This window comes from Rattus norvegicus, chromosome 17 (assembly GCF_021556685.1).
Source record: "Rattus norvegicus strain SHRSP/BbbUtx chromosome 17, alternate assembly SHRSP_T2T, whole genome shotgun sequence".
NCBI lineage: Eukaryota > Metazoa > Chordata > Mammalia > Rodentia > Muridae > Rattus > Rattus norvegicus.
Genome location: NC_141550.1, coordinates 65,703,866 through 65,714,381, shown reverse-complemented (window position 1 = coordinate 65,714,381; position 10,516 = coordinate 65,703,866). Strand labels below are relative to the sequence as shown.

Below are 10,516 nucleotides of genomic sequence, written 5' to 3'. Positions count from 1 at the left end.
AATGGCTATGCACACTTGTATAATTTTAGGTACAAATGATACACAGCATTTTGAGGCTTCGTAAATCTTTATCTTCTAACAATAGAACATTCTTGCTCTCTTCCTGGAAGACACTAAAGTTAGTACTTTAGAGAAAAGTAGGAGTCTGTTAGACAATACCTTAATCCCAAACTTTTGGTCTCCAGAACTTAAGAATATACATTCCTGTTGTTTTGAGCAGCCATAGAATGTGTGGCAGTTAGTTAAAGCTACAAACTTAGCCAAGCCGGGCCTCCTTTAATCTGGCTTCAGGACTATGAAGAAGCACAAAAGGAGCTAAGACACTTAATCTGTTTATAGATGTGGGGATATAGATAATACTCTGCAAAAGAACAACTGTATGATGTGTGTGTGTGCCCAAGATATCAGAGCACACCTGAAAATCCCAGCACTCAAGAAGATGAGGAAGCCAGATTGCTATGAGGGAGTCTGAGGTTAGCTGAGGCTGTAAACACAGCTTAAGAAGCAGGGAGGAACATTCTCAGCCTCTCTTCTTTATTTACGAACTCACAGTTAAGCTATCCTAACCCAATACACAAACTAAACAAAACAATAAAGCTATTTCTCACAGAGGGTAGACTCCCAAGGGACTCTAGGAAACTTTGGAGAGTGTTAAAATTATTACACACTCACATGGCACCTGTGGGTAGGAAGAGAGATAGGAATGGAAGAATACACAGGAACGATACTGAATCTCCCATTTAAAGGGCTACTTCCTTGCTTATAAATTACACCTCGATTAACTTGAGACTTTTAATTTATGAAAGGATGTTGTGGGATGAAATCAACACAATCAGGCTACAAATAGAAAATAAAGTGTTGAACTTCAGCAAATGAAACAGAAATGTGCCGAAGTCAGCAAACAATCTGACTGGCTCTTTGAAGAAGGTTAGAGGGAGCCAACTGCCAGAGCCTTCTTTGTCCATGTTGTCTCTTGAGAACACTATGAATTGACTTACATCAACTTTTCTCTTGCATGTTACTGGCAATATTCTAGTTGTTTTTATATTTACATGGTATAGTTTTCTGGAGTGGATGGCCCTTCAGAGTGGGATTTTAAGCAAGAAGGGTCATTCAGGTGCCCCTCATGAAGCCTCTTTATTAATTATCTTTGGAAAGCCACCTGCATCTCAGAGGGAGTAGGCCAGCTCTCCTGTCTGCTTGAGTCAAGCAAGCACTAAGGATTCAGAATGTGTGTCTCTCAAAGAGAACATCATAACCTCTCAGGATGAGCTCTATTCTTCTGGGAAAGAGAAATAATACCTCTTACAGGCGACTCCCTCAGAGAAGACACTTGTAAGATTCTGACACTGAAAAGCTAAGAAAATTCGCAATCCTTGCTTGCTTTAGCAGATGAAAGGGTCACAGTGCAATATTGATCAACCCACACATTCCACTTCCGAGGCCATCTTCATCAAATAGCCCTAAGGAACGCTGGGGCTTCCTCATTCAAAGCACAAGGAAAAGTTTTACAAGTACAAAGAACGGGGCAGGAAAGAAGGCTTAGAGAATAAGTGGCTTGTTACACAATCATGGGGACCCAGGATCAGATCCCCAGCACCCACCAAAGAAACAGGAAGAGTGGAATATGCATATCTATAGCCAGAGCACTTGAGAAGCAGTGACTGGTTGTCCAGGCAGCCTTGCCAGTGAGCTCCAGGTTCAGTGAGAGATGCTGTCTTAAACTTACCTGTCCCTTACAGGTAAAACAGTCATAGTGTTCTGACTTCCTGCTTCTTTTTTTCTTTTTTTTTAAATCTTTTTTTATTCTGATTGCTGTATTATATTGGGAATGTTCAAAACAACCACACTAAAACTGTATAAAAATTGGGTTTGAAGTGGTGGGAAAGTCAGCAGGAAGCGCCAGTGCTTTGCCACCTGACTCCCTGTTGGCATGAGTTTGCTGTCCTTGATACACTGCACTCATTGTGTTCCTCACATGAGGGACACAGAGCTGACTGAGTGAGCATGGGACATTCTTTGCTGTCCCAAGAGTGAGGCACTCCACAGCCTTCTCATAACTTGTGAGAAGATGCTCACAGGAATGAGGGCGGTATGCTTCAGAGCTATGAGAACCTAAGGTTTTCCTCTTGAAAGCTACTCAGCCCACAGAGGTGTCAAACCTGAAGTTTGGACCTTAATTAGCATTGTACTCTAAGGAGAGGACTCTTTCCTAAGCATATTTATAGCTTTCTAATCTTCACACAGTCTAGACATAGATGCATATTTTATTCCAGCTGGCTAGAGATTTATTTGTTGTTAATGCTGTATAGATTTTGGGGGTTCTTTTTTTGTTTTTCCTCTCTTTACTTATACTGTTTTAGAGTTTGTTTTAGTTTTCTTTAATGAGTTTATGCTATTTTGGGGGGGTTGGGAGGACTCTTCTGTAGCCTGAGTTGCTGCTCCTCTTTTGTGATGGCGCTGTACCATTAAGGGACACATGACATTTTGCATTCCCACTGGACTCATTGGACCTCCCAGAGAGCCATCCCTGTCCAGGTGTGGGGCTTCTTTCACCCTTTTGCTTCTTTTCTAGGAGTGGATGCCTACAATGCAGACAGGTTTTAGCCAGCCAGTTGATGTAAATTACTTCCCCTGCACAGGGCTTTGAACATCTTTCTGAACTGCATTTTATTCTGTACTGTGTACAGTAAGGAAGATTGCTTTCCCGGGGGTGGAGGGTGGAGGGGAGGTAAAGAACAATGACGTAAGATACCTGATGTTAGCCTCTAGCATCCTTATGCATATTCACATTCACATGTGCACATCTGTGATGGTTTGTATATGTTCGTTCAGGGAGTGGCACTATTAGAAGGTGTGGTCCTGTTGGAGTAGGTAGTAGATAGGCATGAGCTTTAAGATCATCTTCCTAGCTCCCTGGAAGCCAGTCTTTAACTAACACCCGGAAGATGTAGAGTTCTCAGTTCTGCCTGCACCATGCCTGCTTGAATGCTGCCATGCTCCCACTTTGATGGTAATGATGATGGTAATGGAACCTGCGAAGCTGTAAGCCAGCCCCAATTATCCTTATAGGAATTGCCTTGGTCACGGTGTCTGTTCGCAGCAGTAAAACCCTAAGACAACATCCATGAGTAACTACACACACAAAGAAATGGAAGTAACACAATGGCACATTTTAAAATAGTCAACAATCACTGTTCACCCAACGCTTCATATAAAAACTGTAATATGAGCTACGTATTATGGAGAAGATTTCTCACTTTGGATTACACTTTTTATTACTGCATTAAAAAATTAATGATTATTTTCCAGAGAATTTTTGTTTTAAGATTTTCTCAAGACCAGTAACTATTAATGATTTCAATTACTCACCTTTCAGGATCACACATGACTAATTCATTCTCCAGGGATATGACAGGGTGAAGAAAATGATGGGTAATTCATAGCTCTACTTTATGTCCTATCAGGAAGCTCACAAAGTACCTGCAACCGGATCTCCAGATTCATTTCAGTCCTCTATGGGCATTCATGTACACACACACACACACATTTTTAAAAGTACCACATCAAGCATTTATCATAAGTAAATAAAAAGACATATAATCCAATTTAACAAATGTCCCAATACATAAACATTTACAAAAAAAACTGTGGACCTGAAAAAGTCATCAAGCTCTCTGAGAAATGCAAATTAAAATCTAAATGACCTAGGACCTAAGACCAAGTTTGTTTTGAAGTGAATAACATTTTGTTTTGTTTATTTAATATTTTGGAGTGAATAAGATTTTTTTCATCTTTATTAACTTGGTTATTTCTTATTTACATTTCTATTGTTATTCCCTTTCCCGGTTTCTAGGCCAACATACCCCTAACCCCTCCCCCTCCCCTTCTCTATAGGTGTTCCCCTCCCCATCCTCCCCCCATTACCGCCTTCCCCCCAACAATCACGTTCAATGGGTTCAGTCTTAGCAGGACCAAGGGCTTCCCCTTCCATTGGTGCTCTTACTAGGCTATTCATTGCTACCTATGAGGTTGGAGCCCAGGGTCAGTCCATGTATATAGTCTTTGAGTAGTGGCTTAGTCCCTGGAAGCTCTGGTTGCTTGGCATTGTTATTCATATGGGGTCTCAAGCCCCTTCAAGTTCTTCCAGTCCTTTCTCTGATTCCTTCAATGGGGGTCCCGTTCTCACTTCAGTGGTTTGCTGCTGGCATTCGCCTATATATTTGCTGTATTCTGGCTGTGTCTCTCAGGACAGATCTACATCCCGTTTCTGTCGGCCTGCACTTCTTTGCTTCATCCATCTTGTCTAATTGGGTGGCTGTATATGTATGGGCCACATGTGGGGCAGGCTCTGAATGGGTGTTCCTTCTGCCTCTGTTCTAAACTTTGCCTCCCTATTCCCTGCCAAGGGTATTCTTGTTCCCCTTTTAAAGAAGGAGTGAAGCATTCGAATTTTGGTCATCCGTCTTGAGTTTCATGTGTTCTGTGTATCTAGGGTAATTCAAGCATTTGGGCTAATAGCCACTTATCAATGAGTGCATACCATGTGTGTTTTTCTGTGATTGAGTTACCTCACTCAGGATAATATTTTCCAGTTCCATCCATTTGCCTACGAATTTCATAAAGTCATTGTTTTTGATAGCTGAGTAATATCCCATTGTGTAGATGTACCACATTTTCTGTATCCATTCCTCTGTTGAAGGGTATCTGGGCTCTTTCCAGCTTCTGGCTATTTTAAATAAGGCTGCTATGAACATAATGGAGCATGTGTCTTTGTTATATGTTAGGGTATCTTTTGGGTATATGCCCAAGAGAGGTATAGCTGGGTTCTCAGGTAGTTCAATGTCCAATTTTCTGAGGAAACTCCAGACTGATTTCCAGAATGGTTGTACCAGTCTGCAATCCCACCAACAATGGAGGAGTGTTCCTCTTTCTCCACATCCTCGCCAGCATCTGCTGTCACCTGAGTTTTTGATCTTAGCAATCCTCACTGGTGTGAGGTGAAATCTCAGGGGTTGTTTTGATTTGCATTTTCCTTATGACTAAAGATGTTGAACATTTCTTTAGGTGTTTCTCAGCCATTCGGCATTCCTCAGCTGCAAATTCTTTGTTTAGCTCTCAACCCCATTTTTCAATAGGGTTATTTGGCTCCCTGCAGTCTAACTTCTTGAGTTCTTTGTATCTATCTATCAGTTGTAGGATTGGTAAAGATCTTTTCCCAATCTGTTGGTTTCCATTTTGTCCTAACAACAGTGTCCTTTGCCTTACAGAAGCTTTTAAAATCTGGCATCACTAAGTGTTAAGAAGAATGTGATATAATTCTAACATATATGGTTCCTGTGAGAGGGACCTGCATATACCACATTGGAAGGTATTTGATCAGTTTCCTATATAATGTAAAATACAGGCACCCACTGATATACACCTAGGCATTTACCAGCCCTCCACGTCCCCCATCGCAAAATTAGAACACATGTCTAACAGATACCACACAGAGAAGCCTCATTCCAAATGTAGCATCACTAATAAAATATGAAAAAGTACAGAAAAATTAATTTCAACACAAAACTGAGCACATTGCTGCTGTTCTCACAGCATGGGCAATTGTTGCATTATCCTGTAACACACTTTTTGACACAAACCAGATATAAAAGTGTTTGCATTTTCAAACATCTCATGTGTGACGTCCTAAGCGAAGAGGTAACAGTAGAATAAGGGAAATGGCAAAATGGGAATAACCTGTTTTATATAATGTCGTATTATTATGAGTGTACATGAACCTTGTTGAGAGGTGCTAGGTGCTCTGGCATTGGTATACTTTGTCACATTTAAAATCATAGCATTTGGGGGGGGGATGCACATATTGCCAATGGTTTTGAGGGGTCGTGACTATCCTAACTGTTTTTCTCTTTATGAGACAAGTTTTTTATGTACTATATTTATGTACAAGTTTTTTAGAACTCAAAGCCCTATTGATAAGGGTGGGGGAGGGGGACCAGGGTCTTGAATGCAAAGGATTCATTGTCTTCTCTCCTGCAGTTATCTCAGGAGTTAGAATGCTGGGGTCCACAGCATCCTCCCCTGAGTCCGTGTTTCTGGATCCTTTGTCTTGCAAACTCGGTGAGTGAATTTCATGGACAGAGAAGGGTGAGATTTAAAAAGGAGTTTGAATATAGAAAGAACTCAGAAAGAGTAGAGAGTTGGGGATTTGTTTATAAATCAAACAAGCAGAGTTTCCTTCCTTTCAAGCTAGGGTTAGGTTACTGGAATAGAGGGGTGTCTTGAGCTGACAACCTAGGGACTTTTTAAAGAGCAATGTAATTTCTCTGAGATCTGTTAGATGTCTATATATTACAGATGAGTCAACAGTGGGGTACACTCTGGTCACACCTCTGTCCCAATGAGGAGGATGATCATAAACCCCTAATAAGGGTAGCAGAAATCCTTCTCTGGACACCTTTGCCTTGTTTGCTATCAGCTGACCTTAGTTCATCACCAGGACACTAGCCTTGGCTAGCATTGAGTGTTGCTGACACTGTATATATTGCCAGTCTATGACCTGGTTGAGTCTGGTAGCTGTTAAGGAAACTCTGACCTGTGGATAAACACTGTACCACAGGAACTCATAACAACAGCAAAATGTAGCTGCAGTTTTCTTGGTTGCTCAGATTTAGCCCTTGTCTTTGGGATGGACTGAGGTGCTCTTTCTCCTGGAAGAAGTGAAGGAATTTTCGGAGTCATTGTTGCCCACAATGAACACTGTGCAAAAGGACAACAGTGTCAAATCTATGTTTCAGGGAGACTTCATAGGAGCCAGCCACCCTGGTGACATTATAGTTGTCTTCCCAGAGCCCTATCCTTTTCTGGTCAGCTTGGCTGTCATAGCCAGAGACAAACTCTGTTATTTCTCAACCCTTGTGTTCCTGACCACACCATTTTAAACTTTACTTTCCCTTTAACCCTAGCATTTATTTTCACCATAATGTTTTACTTGGTTGTTTGATCACATCACTATACTGTTGACAGAAAGAGAAAACAATATACCACTGATGAAATAGATTTGACAGTCTGGTCATAAATTTAGAGAGGAAAAAGAATTATGGCTCCTACTGTACCTGAAAAGGTCAAGGGGTGGTAGCTAAGACCCACTGCTGCCCCAGGAAGGCAGTGTATGCATGAGTGTTTGGTGGCCTTCAGAAGTGTTCAGTTATGTGGCTGTGCTTCTGTCCTTAGAGAATCTCATATTCCTAGAAACATATTTCTGTCGATGACACCCACTGAGAAGGTGCTGGAGAACAGAATCTGAGCAAATCTTCATCAGCTCAAACTTATCAGCTCGTAAGAGTCCATAGCAAAAGGCTTTGTTGATTGTTGATATTCCTTCACCAAAGGGGTTGGCAAGGGTTACCAGATCCTTGAGGACCCACGTGGCTTTGAGGGCTAGAGAGGTGCTAGAGTGGAAGAACTTAACTGAAGAAGGCCCCCCTCTATGCAGCTACAGGGAACTTCTCACTGCTAAAGGAAGTTACATTATGTCTGCTTTTGATTCAGCCACGTTTCTTTGAGAAGCCCCTCTCCTACCTATCAATTCACTGGTTCCTGGGGTAAAATCTGACAGAATTATACTTTGGTTTGTTGGTACCATCGGAGGCTGGGGTAGATGTTGTTTATATCTCCCCAGCGGAATAAGCTCTTGACACTGCAGAGATGCTCTAGGGCAATGGCTCTTTTCCTGATGTGATATCAGAGGAATGTTCTGCAAATAATGCCACAGTTACTTATAAGCATGGTGTCCAGGAGAAAGCCTTGTCTTGCCTCACCCCCTCCTCTCTTTTATTCTCATCTATGTCTCCAAAGCCCCTCTCAGCAGCCTAATAGCTACCTTTCATCTTCTAGGAATTTTGACTCAAGCCATGCTAGGATTCATGGCTTCAATGTGCAAAAGAATTTTGTATGAGGTAGACAGTGTGATTTAGAGTTTAAGATTTTCATTAAAGAGACCCAACCGCCTGGTCAGGTGGGCACTCCTGAGGCTGCAGAGCGGAAGAGACCACCAACACTGCTCACCCCTGCCCACATCCCTGGCCCAAGAGGAAACTGTATAAGGCCTCTGGGCTCCCGTGGGGGAGGGCCCAGGAGCGGCAGGACCCCTGCCGGAGACACCGCCAGACCCTGAAGGAAACAGAACGGATAAACAGTTCTCTGCACCCAAATCCCGTGGGAGGGAGAGCTAAACCTTCAGAGAGGCAGACAGGCCTGGGAAACCAGAAGAGACTGCTCCCTGCACACACATCTCGGACGCCAGAGGAAAAAGCCAAAGACCATCTGGAACCCTGGTGCACTGAAGCTCCCGGAAGGGGCGGCACAGGTCTTCCTGGTTGCTGCCGTTGCAGAGAGCCCCTGGGCAGCACCCCACGAGCGAACTTGAGCCTCGGGACCACAGGTAAGACCAAATTTTCTGCTGCAAGAAAGCTGCCTGGTGAGCTTGGGACACACAGAAGCAGAATTTCTCTAGAACCGGGCACGTTCTGTGTTTACCGGAAGTCCCACACCCGCGGATCCCGGCCCGCAGCAGCTCTCTGCTCCCAGACCCGGTGAGAGAGAGACCCAACCGCCTGGTCAGGTGGGCACTCCTGAGGCTGCAGAGCGGAAGAGACCACCAACACTGCTCACCCCTGCCCACATCCCTGGCCCAAGAGGAAACTGTATAAGGCCTCTGGGCTCCCGTGGGGGAGGGCCCAGGAGCGGCAGGACCCCTGCCGGAGACACTGCCAGACCCTGAAGGAAACAGACCGGATAAACAGTTCTCTGCACCCAAATCCCGTGGGAGGGAGAGCTAAACCTTCAGAGAGGCAGACAGGCCTGGGAAACCAGAAGAGACTGCTCCCTGCACACACATCTTGGACGCCAGAGGAAAAAGCCAAAGACCATCTGGAACCCTGGTGCACTGAAGCTCCCGGAAGGGGCGGCACAGGTCTTCCTGGTTGCCGCCGCTGCAGAGAGCCCCTGGACAGCACCCCACGAGCAAACCTGAGCCTCGGGACCACAGGTAAGACCAAATTTTTTGCTGCAAGAAAGCTGCCTGGTGAACTCAAGACACAGGCCCACAGGAACAGCTGAAGACCTGTAGAGAGGAAAAACTACACGCCCGAAAGCAGAACACTCTGTCCCCATAACTGACTGAAAGAGAGGAAAACAGGTATACAGCACTCCTGACACACAGGCTTATAGGACAGTCTAGCCACTGTCAGAAATAGCAGAACAAAGTAACACTAGAGATAATCTGATGGCGAGAGGCAAGCGCAGGAACCCAAGCAACAGAAACCAAGACTACATGCCATCATCGGAGCCCAATTCTCCCACCAAAACAAACATGGAATATCCAAACACACCAGAAAAGCAAGATCTAGTTTCAAAATCATATTTGATCATGATGCTGGAGGACTTCAGGAAAGACCTGAACACACTTAGGGAAGCACAGGAAAACATTAATAAACAAGTAAAAGCCTACAGAGAGGAATCGCAAAAATCCCTGAAAGAATTCCAGGAAAACACAATCAAACAGTTGAAGGAATTAAAAATGGAAATAGAAGCAATCAAGAAAGAACACATGGAAACAACCCTGGATATAGAAAACCAAAAGAAGAGACAAGGAGCTGTAGATACAAGCTTCACCAACAGAATACAAGAGATGGAAGAGAGAATCTCAGGAGCAGAAGATTCCATAGAAATCATTGACTCAACTGTCAAAGATAATGTAAAGCGGAAAAAGCTACTGGTCCAAAACATACAGGAAATCCAGGACTCAATGAGAAGATCAAACCTAAGGATAATAGGTATAGAAGAGAGTGAAGACTCCCAGCTCAAAGGACCAGTAAATATCTTCAACAAAATCATAGAAGAAAACTTCCCTAACCTAAAAAAAGAGATACCCATAGACATACAGGAAGCCTACAGAACTCCAAATAGATTGGACCAGAAAAGAAACACCTCCCGTCACATAATTGTCAAAACACCAAACGCACAAAATAAAGAAAGAATATTAAAAGCAGTAAGGGAAAAAGGTCAAGTAACATATAAAGGGAGACCTATCAGAATCACACCAGACTTCTCGCCAGAAACTATGAAGGCCAGAAGATCCTGGACTGATGTTATACAGACCCTAAGAGAACACAAATGCCAGCCCAGATTACTGTATCCAGCAAAACTCTCAATTAACATTGATGGAGAAACCAAGATATTCCATGACAAAACCAAATTTACACAATATCTTTCTACAAATCCAGCACTACAAAGGATAATAAATGGTAAAGCCCAACATAAGGAGGCAAGCTATACCCTAGAAGAAGCAAGAAACTAATCGTCTTGGCAACAAAACAAAGAGAATGAAAGCACACAAACATAACCTCACATCAAATATGAATATAACGGGAAGCAATAATCACTATTCCTTAATATCTCTCAATATCAATGGCCTCAACTCCCCAATAAAAAGACATAGATTAACAAACTGGAT

The 10,516-nt window shown here is 43.2% G+C and overlaps 1 long non-coding RNA gene across 1 annotated transcript in view; it reads right to left on the bottom strand.

The window, feature by feature from the left end:
- Positions 1-6,198: 6,198 nt before the first annotated feature.
- The window catches only part of LOC120097813 (uncharacterized), a 28,583-nt gene continuing 24,265 nt past the window's right edge, over positions 6,199-10,516 (bottom strand). Inside the window, exon 7 of the long non-coding RNA XR_015641312.1 lies at positions 6,199-7,756. This is a non-coding gene — a long non-coding RNA (uncharacterized LOC120097813). The remainder of the gene's footprint in view (positions 7,757-10,516) is intronic.